The sequence below is a fragment of the Malurus melanocephalus genome, unplaced genomic scaffold (assembly GCF_030028575.1).
Source record: "Malurus melanocephalus ecotype Western Australia unplaced genomic scaffold, MMel_1.1 scaffold_145, whole genome shotgun sequence".
NCBI classification, from domain to species: Eukaryota; Metazoa; Chordata; class Aves; order Passeriformes; family Maluridae; genus Malurus; species Malurus melanocephalus.
The window spans coordinates 420,892-432,921 of record NW_026623377.1 but is presented as its reverse complement, the minus strand read 5'-3'; the positions used below and the strand labels follow the sequence as shown (position 1 = coordinate 432,921).

The window sequence follows — 12,030 nt, the reverse complement described above, 5'->3', positions numbered from 1 at the left end:
AAATACCTTGTAATTTCTGTGAGTGTAGGCAATTGTTTGTTCAAGGAAGTTCATCAGTAAGCTTTTTAAATGTATCTGCAGCAGATCAGTCAGAATATGTGAATGATCTGGTTGACATTGGGCAGATGGCACATGTGGTTTTGCTGCTTTTCAGTAATATGCACAAGTATTGCTGCACTATGGCCCAAGCTATAAGAAGAGGTTTGTGAATCTGCAGATATTTTTGGTGTTGGGCTTCATCCATATTATCAGGCTGAATTTTTATAGAAGTGCTTAGCCAATGGAATTTCTTTTGGCAGATGGATCATTAGAATTATGGATTTGCATCTCTTTGTGAGACTTTTTTTTCCATATCACATAGATCTAAGGGTTGTGCTAGTTAGCCTCATTGTACGTGATMCACAGCAAGAATCTTTTTAACTGATTTCAAAGCTGAGCTAGTATTTATCTTAACATCAGAGATACAGCTGTATTTCTGACCTAGAGGACCATTGTTTCATTAGGCCTGATTAACTGCAGCATTATTCCAGTTCTGCTCTGTGTGGATTTATATCACCGTACAACTTCAGTAATGTAATAAATTAAAACCAGTGCGCCAAACCCTGATTCARCTGAAGTCAATAGCAGCAGAACTGCTGACCTCACATAACAGAGTGACCTGTTTGAAAGTGATTGTAATGTCCTTCCTTACCATCTCAACTTCCTTGTGGCTTTTTACGACTGAAAGTAAAAAGGAGCCAGAATTTTTGTTTGTTTGTTTTAGCTTTCTGCATGCTCTCTGCAGCCTGCTATTGTTCTGGTTTTGCAAAACACAGTACGTATCTGTTGCAGTGTCTAGTTCAAAGGATGCATCTCTGCTGCTGTTGTCTGTTTAGTTATTGTTTGTCCTGAATTCACTGGGCCTACAATAAGATCTGATTTACTGCCTTACTATTACTCAACCAAGTGACATTCTTGTGGCTTTAACTGTTTCATGTGTCCTTAAGAATGGTTTTAATTTTATTTTTAAATCATATTGGATCACATTATGGGAAGTTTACTGCCCATATGCTTAATCCTTATTTAATAAATAGGAGCTTTTCCTGCTCTGAGAACCATTTGTTCTTCTTGAGCTTCCTATCTGCATACTTCAAAGTTTTTTTGATACTGTAACACACACTGTCCCATTTGATAGTGGGGATTTAACACCATTTACCTCWGTGCAGCTCTTGACAGTTTTACCAGCTGAGGATTTGGCCCTGATCTCTGCTGCCTTAATTCACACAGGCTCCCTTCCAGCATATCTGGTCAAGGTTAAATCAGCTTTTCACAGCAGTGCATCAACATTGTTGATTCAGTCTATATTCTACATATGAGCCTTGCTATCATTCCTGTCTGTTTGAAGATGTCTATGTCAAATGCCAAGCAGCTATCCAAACATTGAATATCTCCTTGTAATAGAGTTACATGGTTCCCTTAAAATCACATTGGAATTCCAAGTTTTAAGGCAGTTACATGAATCAGCTGTACCACACTGCCAATGGTGACAAATGAAAGACAATAGTGTTAGATATGTGACATAGTTCTTAAGATTGCTTTGCTGCTTACATGTTCTTTATTCTTTTCTCGTGTGAAAATGCTGTGTATGTACCAGAAGTGCCACCACATGAAGAAATCCCATTATGTGCATGGGAGGAGCCTTCTGTGTGAGGAAGGGTATATAGACTGTCGCATAAAATCCTGTTTTCCTGCTCCAGTTTTTTTCCAGCTGGAGTGAACTTTGACTAGATTGATGGCTCCAGTCTTGCTGGAATAAAACATTTTCCCCCTCAAAAAAGTCAGTCATATTCATTTAAGGGATAAGCACTGAGCCTAAATGCATTCTGAACAGCTTCTGCAAACCTGCAGCTTATGCTGGGCACTCTTATTAACTTACTTTGAACTTCTCGTCACTGATTTAATAGTACAAAAATTCCATTTTAGTATCATGGTACCCATATTTACAGTGTTCACACCATGTCATATATCATCTTCAGAGGCATTCATTGAAWATGGGAAAGTCAGAGAACTTCAGCTGCTGTTATTGCTTTTAACCCAATGAGCTTTTGGTAATTACTCCCACTGTCTCTTACATTGTAATAGTGCAGTGCAATGCACTCTCTCGATTTTACTATAACTTATAGTATATAATGGAGCCCATAATGTAGCAAGAGAAAGTTTGRATCTAATATATAAAAGAATAAGAGAGAAGTGGAGAAAGAATGTTAAAAATTTTAGTGATTTTTATATTCTTTGGCAGTGGGGGTTGTAGATGTGTTCTACTCACACTAACCCCACATGAAAATGAGATTGGCCTCATGCATACCCTAGCTTYACTTGAAATGGATGTCCGTCTAACTCCCACTGGAAGATCCACAATAAGGAAATATTTGGATATGCTGCTAAACCAGTTTTGCAGACACAGCTGGGCCAAGATCGGGTCTTACTTTCCAGTTTCTCATATGAGGAACCCTATAGTATGTGGAAAATAGAGCAGACACCTGCTTGTATATATACAAGTTACGTGAAAGTTCTGCTAGGCTTATGTGAAAAACAAAATATTCAGTACTTCAGCCTGCACCAGTCCAGAGGTTGTGCTTTTGTGTCCTATTGTGCAGTAGGAATGATAATCCAGCCATATCACTTTTGAATGCTGTTTCATTTTCCACCTGCCTTAAACCTACTTTCCTGCACGCCAGCATCTCAGCAACTGCCAGTTCCCAGGAGCCATGTCTGCTTGTTTCCTGCCATAGTCACCAAACCACGCATGAAGGATTCTTCCCAGCACATGGTGTATTCATTTGGCCTTTGAAACACAGATCCATTGTGCTGGATCATTTTTAGACAAATTGTCTCAAGTCGCTAAGAGACAAAGAGAAATTTGCAATAAGAAAACTATACAGTGTCCTYCTGTTTAAATCTTATGGGCAGATCRGGGATATATTAACCCTGTGCAGACCAGCAAGGGAATTTTTTGCTGTTGCAAATGGAGAGTTCAATACACTGGAAGGGCAGGAGGGAAAAACCTCGGACAAGATTCTTTTTAAACATCTTTATCKTACAGTTTAGGTTTCCTTCTTCCTTTGAAAACCTGTTATTTTTATGTGCCCAACTCCATCTTAGACTGACTACAGTGGTTCAAAAATGCTGTATTCATACCTCTGCATAGCTACCTGGCCCTTGAAGGGGGAAGTTAGGGTATGTGGCCTGCAGCTTTCCCCAGTTGCAGGTTTCAGACAGGAGGGTGGGTAGTTCTGTGAGGCTGAGGCAGCGTAGCTGATCCTGAAAGAACCAAGTCAGCAGCAGGAAAGATTTTGTATACCCAATGCAGAGCTGGGCAGATGCTGTACCAGCAGTGTGCATGGGATATCTCCTGATTGAAATGTTTCTCACTAACAGTATTTTTTTMTTTTTCTTAGTAACAATTTTCTCCCTACAGCTGTTTGTACTACAGAATGTCTATGTTAATGCAACTTAATCTGAAACAACCAGTAAAAATCTGAATAATGAAAGTGACTGGGGCYTCTGGAAGAAAAAATAGTTTTAAGATCATTTCATATATTTAATGTGTTTGCTTCTAGATTTTTATTTCCATATCAAACCTCCCATCTTTCCATTTTTCTCTGCAACAAAACACAGGGCAAATTAGTTCTCTGAATCTGAATACCCTCAGTTCATGAGTTCCTGAACTTTAGTTGCTAGGAGTATCAAAGTCTAAGCCAAGCTGAAAGACAGCCCATTTCTGTAACGGTCAGAGTAAAACCCTTGATCTCAAACATTTTCATTTATCCAAGAACCAAACCCTGGCCCAAGCTTCACAGCTTTAGCCCGTCTCTCATAGTGACACTAMCATTCTGCTTTTACCCAGAGGGTGCTACCAAGAAACCACTTGTAATGTCTTTAATCCCACAATGTGATCATAATTGTAACAAAAGCTCAGTGTTGCCAAAGGTAAATAGAAGATATCACAAGGAATATTCTGGTAGACTTTGTGTTTTTTACTACACTCCTCTCGAAGGCTCAGCTCCTCAGGTCAGCTCCAGACAGGATCTGCACATCTGGTTCCTAGAAGAGAAGAGACGTGCTGCACTAGCGTGCTGCCGAGTGAAGAAAGTGGTTAACTTGGGCTGTGTCTGCACTGCTGAGTCTCTGCTGTGCGCTCGCTGGTGAACTGGAMAGCTATCATGGAAACACCATTGATTTTCTTCCCATGTTCTTTAACCGTAGTCACATGTGGCCAAGCTAAACCCCTGCAGTGCAACTGTTTTTTTCCTATTTACACATGTTACTAAGAAACATCAGCTAAGGATATGTTATTACAAGTTTGTGAATGACCCCATTCTTGTCACAGGGCCAAGCCAAACATTTTAGTTCATTTAGAAAAGCAGAATGTGATAGAAGTTATGATTGACAGAGGTGGAGTGCTATATGAAACAGAGACGGGAAATTCGAATAATCCTAATTAACAAGCRTAGTCATTAATTCCATCAGTGGGATTATAAAACAGAAATGTCATTCTGTCTTAAGAGCAGTTTGGCCAGGAAAGTGCATAGGAGACAAACTGTAAAAAAACCACTGATTCATTGATCAAGGCACCTTGATATGATAAAAAAGTTAGCATTGAGGGGCTTTTAAGGCTTGCTTTTGTTAGATTCATTAAGCTTTAAGTCTATAATAAAAATAATTTTAAAAGGGAAAACTAAATTTAATTTAAATAGCAATGAAACAGACAAAGAGGGGTGAAAAAATGATGCGATGATCTTATGAAATAGGCAAAGAATAATCTAAAAAACATTTCATTGTTTCTAAGAGGAACACAGAATTCTTTCTCTGTCAGACTAGTAGTTTTGTAAACAATTTTTTACTCCTCCCCTGCTCCTGTTTAGGTATACCAGAAGGAATATGTTGCTTTCTCTTTGACAGCCTTGTTAGAATGTATGAACCACTAGTAACAATTCTAGTAACAAAATTTCCATGTTTCTGTGATTGTTTACTGATAAGGGACAGTAATTCAGAAATTACTATTTCCCCCTCTTTGTACTGGTCATTTCATTGTGGACTCTAAATGCTGACATGAGATGAATTGACTGCAATGGAGTAGAATTTGGAGGGGATGTTACTGGCGCACCCACTTGCACCATTCTGCTTGAGAGTTTGTCAGTGTTTCAATTGCATACTGCTCCTTGCACAGATTTACAACTGGGTCATAACAGTTCCCTCCTAGCTAAAATTTGCACTTCTTTTAAGTTTTATGACAAAATAGAAGTTGGATTTTGCATGGGATAWATTTCATCATAAGGCTTAAAGAATTAGGGACTTATATCCCCTTCTTGTTTGGGAGAGTTACACATCTGATTCTATCTGAGGGCATCAGCATAGCGTTCCAGAGGCCAATCATCACCTGGTTGGCCCTCACCTCAGTGAATCCCACAGAACAAAGTCAATTAATATCAGGCAATCTGGCTCATAGTCAATGTTCTTCATTTGCTGGCTGTGGCCAAATTGTTTTTGTCAGTCCTTTGATGAATATAATTTCAGTATGCTTCCTAAATTATCAGTGGAGGAGAGGGAGACTCCATTTCAATGTGCTTTATAAAGCTGGAGTCAGAACAAAACAGAACAGACACTAGAGAATGATTTTTTTTTTTTCTCTTTCAGAACTAACACCCTGAATCCAAGATAATTGGAGCTAATGATGTCCATTGGCTTCATTGTCTCCATTGTCTTTTGTCAAAAACCATAGAAAGCAACAGCTGCAAAAGTCACAATCCACAGTCCTCTTTCACAGGAGGATCTCTACTGTTATGCCAGGTAGAAGGTTTATTACAAACTGAAAAAAAACACAGGAGGATCTCTACTGTTATTACAAACTGAACAAAAAACACAGGAGGATCTCTACTGTTATGCCAGGTAGAAGGTTTATTACAAACTGAAAAAAATGCCCATTAATTGTTTAGGAGTTATATTTCATGTCAGATATAAGAATCTAGGCACTGTTTTCCTGTCTGTTACTGTTTGTGCACAAGAGCTGTGCTTCAGTTCATGAGCACAATTCACCAACTTTGCACAGGGTTGGCTGCAAGAGGAGCATAAGGGCTGTTGTATCAAAGGGTCACTTCCSTCCTGAAGCTTTAATAGACATATCACAAGAGTGCTGTCGGTTCTTCCACAGTTCTTCCTGGATTCTTGGAGCATCCTCCCATTCATCCAAAAGCCAGATCTCAGGTAGATGTGAAGAAAGCTGTGGGCTAAACAAATAAAGGACAGTGCAGTTGAAATGGTGCCAAATCCACCCTAAGTGCAGGCTCTTTGCAGAAACACCAGAAACRTACTTTGGCTGTCATTTCACATTATACTTTTTTAATACTATTGCTATTTTAACAATCCAGTTTTCAGGATTTTGTTCTCTTTTGTAGACACAGCCATACTGTATTTCCTTACCCAATAACTATGGCCATGTGAAATACTCTCTGTCAAATCCCAAACCACCAAGCACTGTCTTGGTTTCAGCTTTCATTATGAACTCAAAATTCAGACCAGTATGGTCTATTGAGAAAATGGTTTGTTAAGGTTCATAAACCTTGCAAACAGACTTTGGGCCTCTTTTGATTAAGTCCTCTTCTAATGGTTGAAGGCATGTTTGAAAACCAGGTTGAAGATGGCTCGTCATGATGCATTTCCCAGGTCTTTGGCTAAGCCAATCAGACAAACCAAGCCCCCACTTAGCCACTGCTTCAGAGCAAAATTTGTAGTGCAGTCTGGCACTCTTTACCTCTCAGGTGGTTAAACTCTGTTGCAACTCTGCATTGAAATAGCCATTTCAAATTAATATGAAACATGCCTCATTCTCAGTGCAGGCATGCAACTAGCTAATCAGAGCTGCATGGATATAGTGTTCAGGCTTCTTGGTCTTCATCCAAAGGTATGCAGAGCTCAAGGTTTTAAGTTACTTAGTCAGTTACATATTCAGAACAGAATGAGAATTGAAACTCCTAAATAAGGTAATTAGAAAAGAAAGCCCCCATTCACTGTCAGTTTTAAGTGTTTGAAATAACTCCCACCACTATAGCATTCAGTGTACAAGGGTGTGTAATCATGATGTTTAGCTTTTGGGGTTTTGTCTTTCCTGGTATTATATTCCTGAAAGACTGTTTTATCATCAGATGAAAGTGTTAGAATTGAAATATTGYGGTGTGGCTTACATTAGTGATAGTAACAAAATTACCCACCCAACATGCCTTTGAATTTGTTTGATGGAATTGACCCGTCAAGGTCTCAGACATGGCGAATCTTTGATCTCTGTCAGATTGTCTTCATTAGGACATTGCAGGATTCTGCAGATGTCTTCATTAGGACATTGCAGGATTCTGCAGAAGCAGCATTCTGCTGGGATATTGTAATTTCACAGTATGCACAGTTTATGGAGAGTAGGTTTGTTACCTCACTCTTAAATCAGCATTGGTTTTTTTTTAATGGTTTGTGTTTTTTTTATTTTCCCTGTGCATGCTAGCTTCAAAGCTAGGGTTTCYCATTTGAACTCAGACTAAAAGAGAAGCCGAAATAGGCAGATTGTACATAGAGGGAAATCCTGTGTCTATGAGAGGCACTAAATCAAGTATAGGTTGTGGCACTGTTGAAGCTGTTTCTGGATAACAAGTATGAATGAGACTGAGTAATGCTGCAGTGTATCACATCTCACCCTAGCTAGTGTGACAGCGCTTGCAAGGCACCCCATGTAAAATAAAACATTTATTTAAAAAGTGTTAGAAACTGGTATGAGCTGACCTATTTGATTTGAAACATGGAGTTATCAAATAAAACATCCCTCAGTCATATCAGGAGCAGCAATTACTTCTAAGAGTGCGKTGGGTTTTTAAACTGTCCATCTAAAATACTTCCCTCTCATTCTCTCGCATGACCTTAGTTCCTTTATATATTTAGATGTCCAATTTTCCATCCTTGATGTTCTGTCTAACTTTGTTTCACTGTATTCACATAAGAGAAGTAAAAAAAAAAAAAATCTGTGTGACTTAGCTGTGAGCTATTTCCATCTCAGTGAATAGGGGGAGAAAGAAAGGGTAAAAGGGAAGCAGAGGATTTCTTGAACATTTTTCTAACACCAAGCATCACAACACTATCTGAAGATTGGGCCATATACTGAGCATAAAAGGAAAACCTCTAAAACTGATTGAAAKAAATGTTTTCATCCTGGATGTGTAAATTGATTTGTCATAATCACTGCCCTAGGATGTTCTTTAGAAAATCTCCAAGAAAAAGAAAATCTCCAACCATCTGTGGAAGGGACAATACTTCAGGCAGAAGAATGATGAGGAGACTGTGGGAACCAACAGGAGAAAGAAGGAAAGTGATAGAAAATGRGCAAATGGATGAACGTAGTGCTGACTGGAAAATGAAAACAGAATTAGGATAAACCTGGACAGGGGAAAGGGAAGAGAGGAAGCAGTGTGCTAAAGAAGAGTCTGACCATTAAGCAGAGAAAACCACTAGCTGGCTGGTTAAAGATGCGAAGGCAAACAGTTAATGASAAGTTAGGTACAAAGACTGTGTATTTCCTATGTGTTGGAACATGGGAAAGGGAGACATGGCAACAAAGAAGTCRTCAGGGGCAGTGGTCATGGTCATCAGGGGCAGTTGCCATAGAGMAGCAAAAATGGATAGATGGGGACCAACAATTTAAAATGGGAGTTGAGGCTGTCTGGACAGTAAGACTAGGATTGGGAGAAACAAAGGGACTGTGTACAAGCMCCCAGAGGACTCTGACTTTTTAGGCAAGGAGAGAGATGTGCTGAGAGCAGCGACTCTTTCATGAGAAAGATGAAATTTGGATCCTGAGTTAGACATTTGGATCCCTGAGGGAAGAGATTAATGAAAGCAAAGCTGTGTCAGAGAAGGTGAGACAGGAGGGCTAATGCTGAYGTGGCATAGACAATTAGCTGAGGAACATGGAATAGTACATGTGATATTTAGGTCCCCTCCCAGTTTCTCTGCTGTCAGCAAAAGTCTGTTTAAATGCTAGCAAAGTGTGTGTCATCCCACTTCAGTGTTGCCAATAAAGAGTTCAACAATCTCTTGCTTTAAGRTACTCCATGAAATTAGATTACCTAGACCTGTGTGGAAAATTCATACAGTTGACAGTGCAGTGCTTACAAATAGTTTCATGATGGAACTTCTGTTTTTTCACTTTGCTTTCAAAAAGCATAAAAATAAGAGAAAAAAATACATATTGATAGTACAATTAAAGTTTAATTTACGCACCTGGATTTTTTTTTTAATTTCCAAAGCACTCTGAACCTTGCAATCKTGGTGATGTTTCCCTGCCCAACCCCATAAATCTGCTCTCTGGTACCATCCTAAATTGCAAGCACACTGGGGATTTCTTTGTTTTGTTGGGTATTTTTTCTCCACAGGCCATTACACAATGACCTGATTTGGGAGTGAATCAGGAATGAGTACTGGGGCAAGACAATGTCTTTAGTACTCTTTCTTCATTTGTTACAAAAACCTGTGAGATGTACAGTGATGTGAGGTGGCTGTTGGAAGAAAAAGAACAAATCATATGGCTGTGCTAATTGAATACTGGCTCACCCAGTTGGATTCTCTCCCCTTCCCATTACCATTTGGTCACTGTGCTTTGCCAGGCATCACACTTTTCCACAGGTGGTCACTAATTGTATTTTCCTCATTTCTGAGGTTCTGACAGGAGACTCTAGGGCCTGGTTTGCAAAAGTGCTGAGCATTCACAGCTGCAACTGWAGTTAGTGGTACTTGTGTTTTTAATACATAAAGTACTATGTAACTTTATATACTCTGAAATATCTATATGACAAATTCCAAGTGAACTGGTTAGTGAAGTCAACTGGCATGAAAAATACAAAGATATAAATGGGGAAGAAGTTTGGAATTTCTCAAGTCAAAAGTAAAAAAAACTTTTTGTAATTTGGATCCCAACAAAGTGGATGGAAGAGACTTACCAAGAGGGCCCCAGCTCCAAATGAATGAACAACCATCTCAAAAGGGATATTAAGACTAAGCAGGGAGCTTACAAGGGATGGAAAAAAGAATCGACCGGCAAAGAAAGCTGTGTCTTGGATGTCAGAAAGTATACYGAGAAAGTGAGAACTGCCAGGAATCAGAGATTTGAACCTTGAAAGGAAAATTAAAGCAAGAAGTTCTTTGGCTATAGAAATAAAAAGAGAACAAGAGAAGAAAGGAGATGAAATTGGAATGTTCTATAAACTAAGGGCAGGGATTTGATTCTCAAAGTATAAGAACAAAAAAGTGAGTAAATATTTTACCTCAGTTTTAAAATATGGGTGATGGTGGCCAGGTTGACAAGCAGGAAGGAGGATCTGGAGAAACCAAAATGATATGAAGCAAAATTCATAATTCACATTCAAGTGAGGAGAGTGGATAATCTCCATTTCTGAATGCTGGCATATGAAATTGCAGGTCACAGGCAAAGTAATTTAATAAATCTATATAAAGACAAATACCAGGTAACTAACAAAAATAAATTACACATTACTATAAAATTATATTTAATGTTTTTAGTAAAATGAGAGCACAAGTTTAGTGCTGCTGAAAGGAAGGAAATCTGATTTCGATAATTTGCATGTCTTCTAGGCTAACCTCCCCAATATGCAGCATTTTAGTCTATATTTTAAAGATATGGACTTTATATCTTAAAGCTATGAATTAGAAATTGTGAGGGAAAGAACTAAATTGCATCCAGGGTGTATCATKCCAGGATAACCTTATATCTGTGATATTTTGTGGATTTTGTCAGTGCGTATTTCACTGAAAATATCTCCTACACTATATATGGATTAAGAAGAAACACACAGGGTTTAACAATGTGGTGAAAGGGTACACAGGGATGGCTGGTACTCAAAGGTGAAGGACTGCTGGCAAGAGAACACACATAAATGTTTGCAAAGATTATTTTGGTCCTTAGCTATTTGAATATTTTCATTACTGAGACTGTCTCAGAATTAATTGTATGCCAATCAAATCTGCTCCTGACATCAAGATRGAAAGCACTGTCAGAAACAGGAGAGATCCAAATACCTTATGCAAGGAATTGTATGATACTCAGGTGTGGACTATTTGTGAGATTATGCACTTAAAGAACTAAAGCCAGGAATTTCTGCTCTAGSCTGAGGACTCATCAATTTTCCTATGTATGAGGAGGAAAAAGGCATGGGGATTTGGGTTACATGCCATTTGAATATTCATGCCATTTGAACAAGGCCAGGAAGATGCAAATGAAACCCTTAAACCATGTCAAAGATAACTTCAGCAAAGATAGAGAAGAATTAATACTATTTTACAAGTCATGGGCCAGATCCAAGAAGRGTATATGATGTCCATTCTGGCAGTGTATGGTAAAGAATGATGAATTTAAACTAGAACCTTTGTCTGTCTAATGGGAGATAATAAAAACAGCTTTTACTTCTTTTTCTGRTAGAAAAAAAAGGCTAACACAGGAAATTGTTAATCTCTATAAATACATGCGAAGAGGTGAAGCTGATTTGAAGGTATGGGGCCAGTGAGAAGGAGTGCAGACAATACTGGATTTCAAGGAAGAGCTCTCTAAGCCAGAGAAAATTAGGGCAAAAGAATTTATTGATACAAAGTACATGTGTATGTATTAGCCTAGGAACTGGGATGAGCTTTTTGAGTATCAGAAGTCTACTGAAAAGCTTCTGGCAGAAGAGAGATGAGCATAAAGGCTGTACACAGCTGTGGCTAGCACCCCTCCAGTGCATACTGCCTTTCCTGCTGCTTTCTCTCCCTCTGACCGGCAGCAGCCTGCATTCCACCCTCTGAGCTCCATGTGGGTTACTACATGGTTCCTTTTAAATACRTTTGTTGTTGCCATGTTCTTTGTGCCAGTACTTGCTGATTTTCTGAGGCCAGACATTACAAGCACATAAGTCACAGAAAAGACAAGGAATCTTGTCTTGCCAGCCCATTACAGCGTCATAAGTC

At 38.9% G+C, this 12,030-nt stretch overlaps 1 long non-coding RNA gene across 2 annotated transcripts in view; it reads left to right on the top strand.

Moving 5' to 3' along the window:
* LOC130576584 (uncharacterized) overlaps positions 1 to 12,030 on the top strand; it is a 120,277-nt gene that overhangs the window by 34,724 nt on the left and 73,523 nt on the right. Inside the window, exon 1 of one of the 2 annotated variants that reach the window (XR_008965672.1) lies at positions 5,692 to 5,928. The exons of the other annotated variant lie outside the window; for it this stretch is intronic. This is a non-coding gene — a long non-coding RNA (uncharacterized LOC130576584). Of the gene's footprint in view, positions 1 to 5,691; positions 5,929 to 12,030 lie in introns of those variants that run through there. 2 annotated transcript variants of the gene reach the window in all.